We start from the raw sequence: 13,717 nt of genomic DNA, 5'->3' as shown, positions 1-13,717 counted from the left end.
ATTTGGGGAAAAAGCTGAACTTCGCTGCTGTCTATCTATCTTTTCTTTTTATTATAGAGCAAATGATTTTATTCCCAGGACCTGACAGCAGATAATTTTTCATTGGCAGAGATTGGCAGATTCTGGGGGTAGGAAGGGGGTGAAAAAAAAACAAAACACAATGCGTTCCTCAACCACCTCAATACTGGACATTTTCACCTTATTCCTGCCCAGGAAAATTTTAAGCTTTCAGTGCTCTCACACTTTAACAATTATTCAGTCATGCAACACTGTACCCATATAAAATTTTTAGCATTTTTTTTCATACAAATAGTTTTTTTTTGGTAATATGTAATCATCACTGGGTTTAAAAATGCCCCTCAAATGCCTGCTTTCAATGCCATTGTGAACGAGGCCTAATTGTTTCCCACAATTCTTTGGAAAACTAAGAAATTAAATAAAATTGTCATTTTAGCAACTTATTTCTCATACACGGCATATGCATACTTGCAACTACACCCTAAAACACATTCTGATACTAGAGATGCACTGAAATTCTGGTGGCTGAAACATTTTGTCCGAAAACACTCCTTTCGGCTGTTGGCTGAAATTAAAAAAAAAAAAATACAGGTGCCGAAAAAACCCCGCCCCTCAAAGCCGCCTGCCGGCCACCGCTTGGTTATTCAGTCTTACCTGAGAAACCATCGATCCTGGCGCAGCAATGTCACTTCCGGTTCTGGACACTTCTTTTTTTTTTTTTTTTTTTTAATATTTAAAAAGCACTAGATCAATGCTTTTTTGATCCACAATATATGCCCACATATGTAAATGGTGTTCAAACCACACACGTGAGGTATCGCCACGAACGTCGGAGCAAGAGCAATAATTCTCGCACTAGACCTCCTCTATAACATTACACTGCTAGCCTGTAGACATTTTTTAAGCATCACCCATGGAAATTTTTAAGTACCGCAGTTTCATGCCATTCCCTGAGCGTGCACAATTTTAAAGCGTGACATGTTGGGTATCTTTTTACTCGCCATAACATCCTCTTACATATTTAACAAAACAATTGGGGTATATATTGTTTTGGTTTTTTTCAATCAAAGTGTATTTTTTTCCAAAAAAATATATGTTCATTTGTAAAAACTGCGCATTTCGGTTTTGGTTTTCGGCCAAGTGCATTTTGAATTTTCATTTTTGGTTTGGGCACCAGAATTTCCATTTCGATGCACCACTATCTTATACTCCTTGAGTATGCTGATACATGTGAGATTTTTTTTTTTTTACAGCCTAGCCACATAGAGGGGCCCAAAATCCAAGAAGCATAAATTACGCACCTAATAATTTGACTACCTATCACACTTTTGAAGGCCCTGGAGCACCAGGACAATCAAAACACCCACTAAATGACCACATTTTGGAAAAGCAAACACCCCAAAGTATTTTCTGTGAGGCATAATGAGTCTTTTTGAACATATTTTTTTCCATGAGGTTTTTTTTTTTTTTTTTTTTTTTTTTACACAAAGTTGTCAACTTATAAGATATTTCTAACACACAGCATGGACATACTAAAAAATACACCCCAAAATACATTCTGCTACTCCTCCTATGGGGATACCACGTGTGTAAGACCTTTCCACAGCCTGGCCACATACAGAGGCCCAAAATTCAAGGAGCACCTTCAGGCATTATAGGGGCATAAATTACATATCCTGACTACCCATCACATTTTTGGAGGCTCACTGGGGACACAGATGTTTTTGTGCACTGGTATATTGTGACAGATGATGGGACACTACTACACCGACAGATATTTTTGTGCATTGGTACACTGTGACAGATGTTGATGGCCCACTGGGGAAACTGACAGATGTTGATGGTCTACTAGGGACTCCGACAGATGTTGCAATGGAACACTATTGCAGATTTTTACTTGTACACTGTGACATATGTTGATGTTGCTATGGGACACCGGCAGATGTTGATATGGGACGCTATTGCAGATGTTTTTGTGCACTGGTACACTGACAGATGTTGACAATACACTTGGGGCACTGACAGATGTTGTTGCAATGGGAAACTGACATGTTGATATGGGACATTATTGCAGATGTTGATGTGCACTTAAACAAGGGACATATGGTGTTTGGTGCACTGGTGTGGGATGGCTGCACTTTTTGTGATATGTGTGTAGCTGCATAGTAAAATCATCAGCTGCACACAGAAATGCATTCTTCAGCGATATCCTCCTCCTCCTCCCACCCCCTCACTGAGTACGAAAGGAGAGCAGACCCAGAGGCACGTGCCTCTGTTTAAATTGTGTGATGATGGCTGTGAATGGTCCAAGCCCATCACTTGACCAGGAGGGCCAATCAGAGAGCACGTCCTGATCTGTGATGTGCTGTGTCCATATTACACAGCCATTGTGGGATTGCGCTGCTGCTTGGTCCCAGGTTCTGCCAGTACGTGCGAGTAGGTCTTGTCAGAATGGCGCTTGCTCCACCCAGCCATTTATGTACAGTGGTCAGGTGGGAAGCTGTAAATTGAAACATTATAGGTCTTATTTACACTTGCAGATCTAGGGCAGTAAAAATACATGGTTGGGCTGCGTTTTTACCACTCCTCCCATCAACTGCAAAGGCAGCGGCCAGGGATGTACATGTCCCAGCAAGAATTAAACTCCCTGTCATGTTTGGCAGTCATTGCTGCTTGCAGAATATAACTTATTCATTGAATGGGGCCGTGGTGAAACTAAATGCAATGAACATGGTTGCAGGGCGGTATTGCAGCATTCAGGGGTTAAGCAGGTGGTGAGGTGACATTTCTTCCACACGACATGTCAAGCACCGCTGACATGTGATTTGAGCATGAAACGCTTTTTAGAGGAGCGGCAGTACTTGATGCATGTGTAAACAAGCCCTAAGGATTACATACACTTTTAAAGTGACACTAAACAATATCCTTAATTTACAAAAATAATTCATATGCATCCACTACTTAATGGCCCCATAATCTATTTTTTATGAAATTACTGGTGTTTATCTGACTCCTTGTAATATCCTATGCGAGCTGCTGAACTTCTTTTTCCGTATTACTTCTGTTTGTTTGGAAAGAGCAGTGCACATTAGTTGCTTGTTAATGTGTGCTGCCCTATGGACTTTTCAAGTCTCACAGCCTATCTTGAGAGTGGCTATGTTGTTACAGTGGGATAATGGAGAACAAATGTAGCCACCGTCAAACAGAAAGTTGGATCACAGCGGTAAAAAAACATTAATTTGCAGGAGCCAAATGTTTTATAGTGAGGAGTGGGTCCAAGCCTTGCTGTGTGTGTGAATGGATGCACACAGCCCGGCTCGGGAACAAGCCCACATGTCTGCCCTCATAGCAAGAACAGAAGAGGAGGAGCTGAGATCACTGATGGAGGAGGCAGGAGAGGAGGTTCAGGGCTGTTCTGCGCAATACCATGGTGAGTATAACCTGTTTATGTAAATAAAAACAGTTGCTATTAAAACTACTTTAAGAACACCTACTTGAAAAGAATATATATTTTTAAAACCAGAGTTTAAATGTCAGTAAAGACGGGCCAAAGCTATTAAGTGCTTTTGTTGTCCAACATACACAGTTTATTGTACAACATATAACATGTAAGTGACTTTGAATGTGGCTTGGTTGTTGTTACCAGACGGGCTGGTCTGAGTATTTTAAAAACTGCTGATCCACTGAGCTTTTCACACACAACAATCTTTAGGGTTTACAGATAATGGTCCAAAATATTCAGTGATCAGCAGTTGTGTAGATGAAAATGCCTTGTTGATGTCAGAGGACAATGGGCTGACTGGTTCGAGATGATGGACAACAGTAAGTCACATAACCACTTGTTACAACCAAAGTATGCAGAATACATCTCTGAATGCACATGTCAAACCTTGAAGCAGATGGGCTACAGCAGCAGAAACCCACATCGGGTGCCATTCCTGTCAGCTAAGAACATGAAACGGAGGCTACAATTCACACAGGCTCACCAAAATTGTACGATAGAAGCCTGGAAAAATGTTGCCTGGTCTAAGTCTTGATTTCCCTATAGATTTTTGTGCATGAAAATCCTAGTAGATCAGATGGTTGTGCATGAAAATCCTAGTAGCTCAGCAGTAGATCATAGTGACCTAAATCCCCTTTCCTCCCTATTCTGATGATCGGTTTGAACTTCATGAAGTCGTCTTCACCACATCTAAATGCCTATATGCATTGTGATGCCGCCATGTGATTGGCTGATTAGCAGTTTGTGTTATCAAGCAATTAGGTGTACCTAATAAAGTGGCCGGTGTGTGTAATTTAACCAGTTGCCTACCTTTTGGCATGTTGCACGCATCCATAAAATCTCCTCCTCTTTACACAAGGCATCTCCTGTATATCCAGGAGACTGCCTGCAGTTTCTCATCTCTCCTGCTCCCTCCTGTGAGACCTGGTGTCTGTAGAAAGAGGAGTTCCCAGGCCTATGATTGGCAGCCAATCTGAAGCCTTCCTCATTGAATGATCACTGAGACCACTAATCACTGTGATCATTCAGTGAAATATTTGTAAATAACAAAAGTAACATAGTAGCTGCCTTATCTCATCAGGTCCCTGGCAGACAGACTGTGAGTGAGAGAGCTGCAGCTAACACAGAAGAATGTTTGCTTATTGTGTGCACAGAGAATTAGTTAACCCTTAACACATACATGCCCTTATTTAACCCCATATAGAGTTTAACAGTTTCGTCTGCTGTTCAATGTTCCCGTTTTTTTTTTTGTTTTTGTTGAAAAAAAAAATAAATACTGTATAAAAAATATGTATATGTTTTCCTACAGTAATGGTACTTTTTGTTCAAAATATTGCTGATCAATGTTGAAAAAATTAAAATTTTTTCAAATATGCACTCATTTTTCCCCTTAACCACTTCTAGACCTTCACTGGTCTTTTGGAGATTATACTGGTGATGCCTGCAGTTACAGACATCTCCCTTGTACAGTTTTTTTAGAGACTGCGGTCAGCTCTCTGGTACAAGCAATCGGAGCAGCTAACTAGTCGCTTGATTGTTTGTACAAGCAGCGGGAGGGGACATTCCTGCTTTCGCGACTCTCTCGGGATCCCTGTCCCACTGGAACCAGCAAGCGCGTCCGCCAGGTAGCCAAACAAAGCTGGAATCTGCTTTGATCGGCTCTCCTTTTTATAGTAAATTGGATGACCTGATATCACTTCCGGTTTACTCGGAAACATTCTGCTTCATTTTTAAAAATCTGAAAGCATTCAAAAATACCGATCTTAATGTTTTGAATGTTTTCAAGTGCAGAGGTGGGATTTGAGGTCTTAAAGCAATAAAAGTGAACAAAAATGCAAACAGCGATCAGCACTAGACCTCCTCTGTAAATCTAAAGTGGTGACCTGTGAAGCCTTTAAGTGTTGCCTATGAACAGTAAAATGTAATGTCATTTGTCGCTTTTTTGTTTTTTGTACTCTTAATAGATTTTTATTGAAGTGTTGACAGAACAAAACAATTAACTATCACCAGTATCAAAGTAGATTAGCATAAGATAATAATGTACACATAATAAATACAGAGCGTCTGCCTTAAATATACATTGAACTTTAGAAATGGGAAAGGCAGTCAGAAAGACAGGTCTGGAGTGAAATGTTAAGGCGGCACTTACTCCAAAAACGCTTATGCTAGACTTCAGTCTCGACCTCTTCCCCAAGATCATTCTCCCAGTCAGACATATAAGAAAACTTTGAAGCCAGTAGCAGTCCATATATGAGAGAGAGACCCCCTCTTTGGCCTTTGTCATGTGTGCACCTCTTTTTGTATGGAGTGACCCCACATTGATCTGGTTAATGGGGCCTGAGGGAAACGCAAAAAAATGCGAGATCTGAAGGGAAACTGAACTGTTCCATTTGGGGCATTTCTAGAACCTCAATTCAATAGCGTAGCATAAAAGGCCCCCATGGGTAAAAAACTGCCCAATCTGATATGGCCCCTTGTCAAGCCACCATTTAAATGCCTTAATATCCCTCCCCGGTGGAAAGTTAGGATTATTAAAAATATGGGCCAGCAGACAGGAGGAAACCAATGCGTAATTATCCTTGAGTTTGTCCCATAACGAAACCGATTGAGGCAGCATTGGCACCAGGATAGGTGGATGGTTCCGAGGGAGACACCAAAGTAATTAGTCTAATGTGAAACCGGGAACTGCCATCCTCTCGATATACACCCAATCCAGTTTATTATTTCTCCTATATACCACCAAGAGTTGGGTCAGTTGTGCCGCCTGTTAATACCTACAAAAGTCTGGGAGTCCTAACCTACCCCTTGTCTTAGGACAAAAGAGGATCTTTTTAGCGAAGCAACAGCTCTTGTTGCCCCAAAGAAACCAAATCACTAAAGATTGAAATTTCTCCAACACCAATCATTGGACAGGAATGGGGAGATAACTAAAGTAATGTAGAAGTCAAGAGGTCAAGGTAATTTTAACTGAATGTAGTCTGCCCAGCCAAGAAAGATTTATATGCTGATTACTTCTATAAATCTGCCTTAAATTTGCGAAGAAGTGGTGGATAATTACATTTATAAAGGGATTCCACAGTAGCCGTAAGCTGAATCTCCAAATACGGAATGTGGGAGATACACCACTCAAAGGGAAATTAATCCTTTAGTCGAGTAATCAAACCTGCTACAACAGAGACATTCAGAGCCTCCAAACCCGTCGCGCTCCCAAAATTCCGTAATAGGCAGACCAGCTTGGGAGTAGAAGTTAACGGAGAGGTCAAGAACATCAAAAGGTTGACCTCAAACAGCGCGCACTTGTGTTCTTGTAGACTGCAACATACTCTGGGTATATCGGGGTCAGTCCCAATTGTTACCACAAGCATCTCACTTGCCATAGCAAAAATTAGGGGGGGGGATAAAGGACACCCTTGTTGAGTACCCGAGCGATCTGGATTGACTGGGAGTATTGTCTTGCAAGCGAACCTATGCTAGAGGGGAAGAATAAAGGGCCTGTAGTATGCCTTAAAAACGTGGACCAAACCCCGATACCTCTAAGAATCTAAAGAGGTAGGGCCAAGACAACATGTCAAAGGCCTTCTGTAAGTCTATAGATAATATAAATCCTTCTGGGGTGGACCACCATCCCAGTGGGCGCACAGCAGGGACACAACATTAATCGCTCTGCGGATCTGGTCTGGTCCCTGTCTTCCTATTTTGAAACCTACCTGATCTTTATGTATATAAGTGCTAATAAAAGAGGAAATGCGATTAGCTAAGATTTTAGATAAAAGTTTCAAATTACCGTATTTGCCGGCGTATAAGACGACTGGGCGTATAAGACGACCCCCTACTTTTCCTGTTAAAATATAGGGTTTGAGCTATACTCGCCGTATAAGACTCCCCCTCTTCCAACACACACCAAATAAAAATGAAAAAACATCAGATTTGATTTCAATATGGTATGCTATTTCAGTATGGTATTCCAATGATGGGGTGCTATTCCTCCCACTGACACCAATGATGGGGCACGATTCCTCCCACTGATACCAATGATGAGGCACTACTCCTCCCACTGACACCAATGATGGGGCACTATTTCATCCACTGACACCAATGATGGGGCACTATTCTTCCCACTGATACCAATGATGGGACACTATTCCTCCCACTGACACCAATGATGGTGCCCCATCATTAGTGTCCATGTGTGAGGAATAGTGTCCCATCATTAGTGTCAGTGGGAGGAATAGCGCCCCATCGTTGGTGTCAGTGGGAGGAATAGCGCCCCATCGTTGGTGTCAGTGGGAGGAATAGCGCCCCATCGTTGGTGTCAGTGGGAGGAATAGCGCCCCATCGTTGGTGTCAGTGGGAGGAATAGCGCCCCATCGTTGGTGTCCGTGGGAGGAATAGCGCCCCATCGTTGGTATCAGTGGCGGGAAAAGTGCCCCATCATTGGTATCAGTGGGGAGAATAGTGCCCCATCGTTGGTGTCAGTGGGAGGGGAGGAATAGTGCCCCATCGTTGGTGTCATTGGGGAGGAGGAATAGTGCCCCATCGTTGGTGTCAGTGGTGGAGGAGGAATAGTGCCCCATCGTTGGTGTCAGTGGTGGAGGAATAGTGCCTCATCATTGGTGTCAGTGGGGGAGGAACAGTGCCCCATCGTTGGTGTCAGTGGTGGAGGAATAGTGCCTCGTCATTGGTGTCAGTGGGGGAGGAACAGTGCCCCATCGTTAGTGTCAGTGGGGGAGAGGAATAGTGCCAAGAGTGTCACAGCATGGTGCTGCTGCACACTTACTGGCCGCTCCCTCACTCGATTTTCGTGGGGCCGCTCGGCTCCGCCTCCTCGCTGGTGATTGGTCGCCTGTGTGCCTTTCCAGTGCTGGTGCCCAATCACCGGTGAGGAGGCGGAGCCGAGCGACCATCGAGCGGCCGAACTGAAAGAAGGAGCAGCCGCGCTTCCTGGACCGGATCGTCGTGGGACCGGGACCGGAGCCAGGTAAGGTACAGCAGCCCCCTGCCCGCCCCTGTACTTAGTGTCCCTTCCGCCACCGCGCTGCCCCTCGAAAAGTGTCGCCGTGACACCGGCTTGCCGTATACCGGCGTATAAGACGACCCCCGACTTTTCAGAAGATTTTCATGGGTTAAAAAGTCGTCTTATACGCCGGCAAATACGGTATTATTGATCAGTGAAATGGGTCTATAGTTACTAACATCTTCCCAGTTTGGGAATTAAAGTAACAAGCTAAATATGGTGATAGGATTGTTTTATAATACAGCAAAGAAAAGTCATCCGGGCCTGGGGCAGAGCCTTTCTTGGCCTGCTTGGTTACTCCAATAACCTCTTCCCCAGAGATAGGGGCCTCCAGCTTGTTTCTGTGGGCCACCGTGAGACGGGGCAGTGGTAAATCCTGCAGAAAGGCATGAACAGCTTCCCTGGAGACCGAGGACCCTGACTGATACAGCCTAGTGTAAAAAGCATGAAAATTGCTCCATTATTTTTTTGCAGATTTTGTTTATATCCCCCCTGGACAGATTTTATTTTTGAGACTGTATGGGACCAAGCTTTAGGTGTTAGCTTAGCAGCAAACATCGAGCCAATTCTATCCCCTTGGCAGTAGAAATGAGTGTTAGTCTACCTCAAGTCCTTCTCGGCCCTGGTCATCAGTGCTAGGTTCAGTGACAGCCTAATAGATTCCAGTTTGGCAAGGGTGTCCCTATTGGGTTTGCGTTTATGAATTTTGCTAAGCGACTGTATTTCAGCGTCCAATCTCTCTGTCTATGTGACATTCCCGTTTGACCTGAGAGGACGGGCCCCTTATCTCTGGATAAAAAAGAAAGAAAAGAAACCGGATGAGGAAAGACTACAAAGAATATATAAGAATACAACCAAATAATATACGGTGAGTAGGGGAGGACCAGCCAGCCCTCACTGTCCACTGAGAAATCGTGGTCCCCCAAACCAGGAACCACTTCCTGAGCCAGTGTCAAACAAGGCACAGTGGAGCAGGTGAGACAGTGTGCCACCCCAGACCGGCCTAACAGCCACCATAAGATACAACTATTACTAAATAATGCTCAACTCTGTAAACCGAAAAAATTAGGTCGGGCTTACCTCCTCTGGAGCCCCCCGCCACCACCTAATTAAACTGTCCCCGCAAGACCCCGTGAAGAGAGCCCCCCCTCAAGCCTCCAGATCCCAGGTACCCCCATAGAAAGCCAGGGGCCCCAATGTCCAGGAGACAACCTCATCAAAACAAATACTAAGAAACCCGACCTATATGATTGGTCTATAACTTGCAATTTAACAGAAAAAAGTAAGAAATGTCAACATGTCCCACAGAAATCCTTGCATATCAAAAGTGTCCTATTCCAACAGGTGGAGAAAGTGGACCACAATCTACAGTTGCAAGAAAAAGTATGTGAACCCCTTGGGATTACGTGGAGTTTTGCATGAATTGGGCATAAAATGTGCTCTGAACGTCATCTAAGTCACAACAATAGAAGAACACAGTCTGCTGAACATAATACTACACAAACATTAGATGTTGCCATGATTTAATTGCACATAACATGTAAACATTCACAGTGCAGTGAGGAAAATGTATGTGAGGCCCTAGCTTAATGACTTCTCCCAGAGCTAATTGGAGCCAGGAGTGAGCCAACCTTGACTCCAATCAGTGTGATGATATTGGATGTGTTGCTGACAGCTGTCCTGCCCTTAAAAAACACACACTTGTTTTGGGTTTACTGGTTTCAAGAAGCACTGTCTGATGTGAACCATGCCTTGCAGAAAAGAGCTCTCAGAAGACCTACAATCAAGAATTGTTGACTTGCATGAAGCTGGAAAGGGTTACAAAAGTATCTCCAAAAGCCTTGATGTTCATGTGTCCACGGTAAGACAGACTGTCTACAAATGGAGAAAGTTTAGCACTGTTGCTACTCTCCCTAGGCGTGGTCATCCTGTAAAAATGACTGCAAGAGCACAGCGCAGAATGCTGCATGAGGTAAAGAAGAATCCCAGAGTGTCAGCTAAAGACCTACAGAAATCTCTGGCACATGCTAACATTTTTGTTGACACATCTACAATAAGGAAAACATGAAACAAGAATGGAGTACATGGGAGGACACCACGGAGGAAGCCATTGCTATCCAAAAAGAATATTGCAGCACGTTTGAAGTTTGCAAAAGAGCACCTGGATGTTCCACAGCACTACTTGCAAAATATACTGTGGACAGATGAAACCAAGATTGAGTTGTTTGGGAAGAACACACAACACTATGTGTGGAGAAAAAAAGGCACTGCACACCAACATCAAAACCTCATCCTCACTGTAAAACATGGCGGAGGGAGCATCATGGTTTGGGGCTGTTTGCTGCCTCAGGGCCTGGACGGATTGTTGTCATTGATGGGAAAATGAATTGCAGAGTTTATCGAGACATTTTGCAGGAAAACGTACGACCATCTGTCCGCCAACTGAAGCTCCGCAGAGGATGGGTGATGCAACAGGACAATGACCCAAAGCATACAAGTAATTCAACAAAACAATGGCTGCAACAGCACAGAATACGCCTTCTGGAGTGGCCCAGTCAGAGTCCTGACATCAACCCGATTGAAATGCTGTGGCATGACCTTAAGAGAGCGATTCACACCAGACATCCCAAGAATATTGCTACACTGAAACAGTTTTGTGAAGAGGAGTGGTCCAAAATGACTCCAGATCGTTGTGCGGGTCTGATCTGCAACTACAGGAAACGTTTGGTTGAGGTTATTGCTGCCAAAGGAGGGTCAACCAGTTATTAAGTCCAAAGGTTCACATACTTTTTCCTCCCTGCACTGTGAATGTTTACATGTTATGTGCAATTAAACCATGGCAACATCTAATGTTTGTGTAGTATTATGTTCAGCAGACTGTGTTCTTCTATTGTTGTGACTTAGATGACGTTCAGAGCACATTTTATGCCCAATTCATGCAAAACTCCACGTAATCCCAAGGGGTTCACATACTTTTTCTTGCAACTGTAAATTGCATGCAGAGAATCACGGGGGAGAAGAGTCCCTGGTTCTTCTAGACGTGGATCCTTGCCACAAAGGAGAGATCGGACATGGTAGCAGACTGTGTTTTGGAGGACCCGGAACCACTGCGAGTTGGAGAAGAAGAGCGGGGTTCCTGAGTAATGATTCCCAGCTGCAAAAGGAGATGTACCCCCTCCTGGAAGGATGAAAAGCTATAAGCTTTGATCCAGAAAGAGAAGGTGAGATGGAAAGGGAAGGACCAGCAATATTTAATGTCTTCCAAGTAAGGTCCAGCAGCAAGAGTTTTAAGAGCCCGCCTTCGCTGTATGCAGAGACATTTGCAAAAACTTGGATCTCATGGCCCTAGATATGTAAAAACGAGGTGTCCCGAGAACATCTCATCACAGCTTCCTTGACAGTGAAAAATTGGGGGTTTGCTATAATATCTCTCGGTAATCCATCAGCGCGATAGGGTTGTAAAGCCCGGTGTGTCCTATCCACCTCCAGCTTGTGATCAGGGATGTTGGGGAAAAGACCCTTCAGGAAGTCATAGACCATAGCAGGAGTGTCCTGGACAGTTTCCGGGATCCCTCTAATTCTGAAAATATACTGCCAGGATCGATTCTCTAAGTCGTCAATTTTGGCCAGAGCAGTCTCCAACTGATCCTGGAGATTCTGGATGCGTGCTGTATTCTGATTTGTCCTAGACGCCATCAAATCAAGCTTGTTTTCAGTGGTATTAATGCAAAAGCCTAGGCCCTGCAGATCTGCCTTAATATCTGCAGTAATATGCAAAGCTATCCTGGTCAGTCCTTTATCCAGCAGGTCAGAAAATTTAGAGCATGTGCCAGTTACATCCATGCAGCTGGGGAATGTAGAACCTGTAGCTGGGTAAGGGGGTACAGAGCTGGAAGGCCTAGGCTGTGAGAGAACCAAATCATCCGTATTGTGGTCAATGAGGGACTCCATAGAAGCTGGTGAGCCCCTAATATAAGCTGAGGTACTCACATGAGTGCTCTGAGTGTCCGGTAGGTCTAACAGGTCCCCCCCCCCATCCCCCAGAAAATGAGTAGACAGACCGCATGGCTGTGCAGCGGATCCGGCTGCCATCTTGGATGTCCAGGCCTGAGTCATGTCCACCTGCTGGTGGCAAGAGTGTGTCCGCTGCTCCATCTCCCTGGGTCCTTCTCGCTATTGGAGCTCCCTCTGGATCACCTACCCCACAAGGTAGCCATGGACGAGGGCTGTGGGCGCTGTGGCTGAGTAGAGTCTGCTGGCCTGGGACAGAGCTCTCCGCTTAAGTGGCCATCGTAGAAAGATCCGCGCATGTGCCTTTTACAATTGCACAATTTTTAGCATGATATTTATGGTATCTATTTACTCAGGTTAACATCATCTGGTATATTTTACAAAAAAAAAATGAGTTGTTAATTTTTTTTTTTTTAATTTTATTGCAAAAAAAAAGACAAAACATTTTTTTCCCAAAGATTGCATTTGAAAAATCGCTGTGCAAATACTGTATGACAAAAAAAGAAGTGGGTGGGGTTCTAAAACATTCTACCAAAAAATTCGGATTTTAAGTTGTAAAAAGAAGTGTCAGAAATGGCTTGGGACTGAAGTGGTTAAAATGCAAATAAATTTAAAACATTCTCAGGATGTTGGGATCAAAAGACAGCCCCATTTGTTCCCTAAAAAACCCATATATGTATAAATTTTGTATCATAAGTAATTACAAAGTTATAGACCCATGGATAGACACAGCAGAAATGTGAAATGACCACTCCTTCTCTGAGCTATAGTTAAGGGAAAAAAAAAAAGCTGGTAATTATAATTAACCACTTGCCTATCAGGCACTTTTACCCCCTTCCTGCCCAGACCACTTTTCAGCTTTCAGCACTCTCATACTTTGAATGACAATTGCACGGTCATGCAACACTGTACCCAAACTAAATTTTTATAATTTTTTCAGGACAAATAGAACTTTCTTTTGGGGTATTTGATCAGCACTGGAGTTTTTATTTTTTGCTAAACAAACTAAACTTTCTGTTATAAAGTTTTTTGTAAATAAGTAACTTTTCTCCACTGATGAGGAGTCACTGATGAGCACTGACGCCCTCCCAGAACTAGCCGACTGCACTGTAGCCATCTTTCGGCTATAGCACAGTCGGGAACTGGTTAAAAAATGGCATTGTTTTTAAATG

At 43.6% G+C, this 13,717-nt stretch overlaps 1 protein-coding gene across 1 annotated transcript in view; it reads left to right on the top strand.

Moving 5' to 3' along the window:
* VPS18 (VPS18 core subunit of CORVET and HOPS complexes) overlaps positions 1-13,717 on the top strand; it is an 86,182-nt gene that overhangs the window by 45,463 nt on the left and 27,002 nt on the right. The gene's annotated exons all lie outside the window — the stretch shown is intronic.

Source organism: Staurois parvus, unplaced genomic scaffold (assembly GCF_062004578.1).
Source record: "Staurois parvus isolate SC_StPar_1 unplaced genomic scaffold, SC_StPar_1.0 ptg000751l, whole genome shotgun sequence".
NCBI classification, from domain to species: Eukaryota; Metazoa; Chordata; class Amphibia; order Anura; family Ranidae; genus Staurois; species Staurois parvus.
The sequence above is the reverse complement of the archived record's forward strand: the minus strand, read 5'-3'. Positions and strand labels throughout refer to the sequence as shown.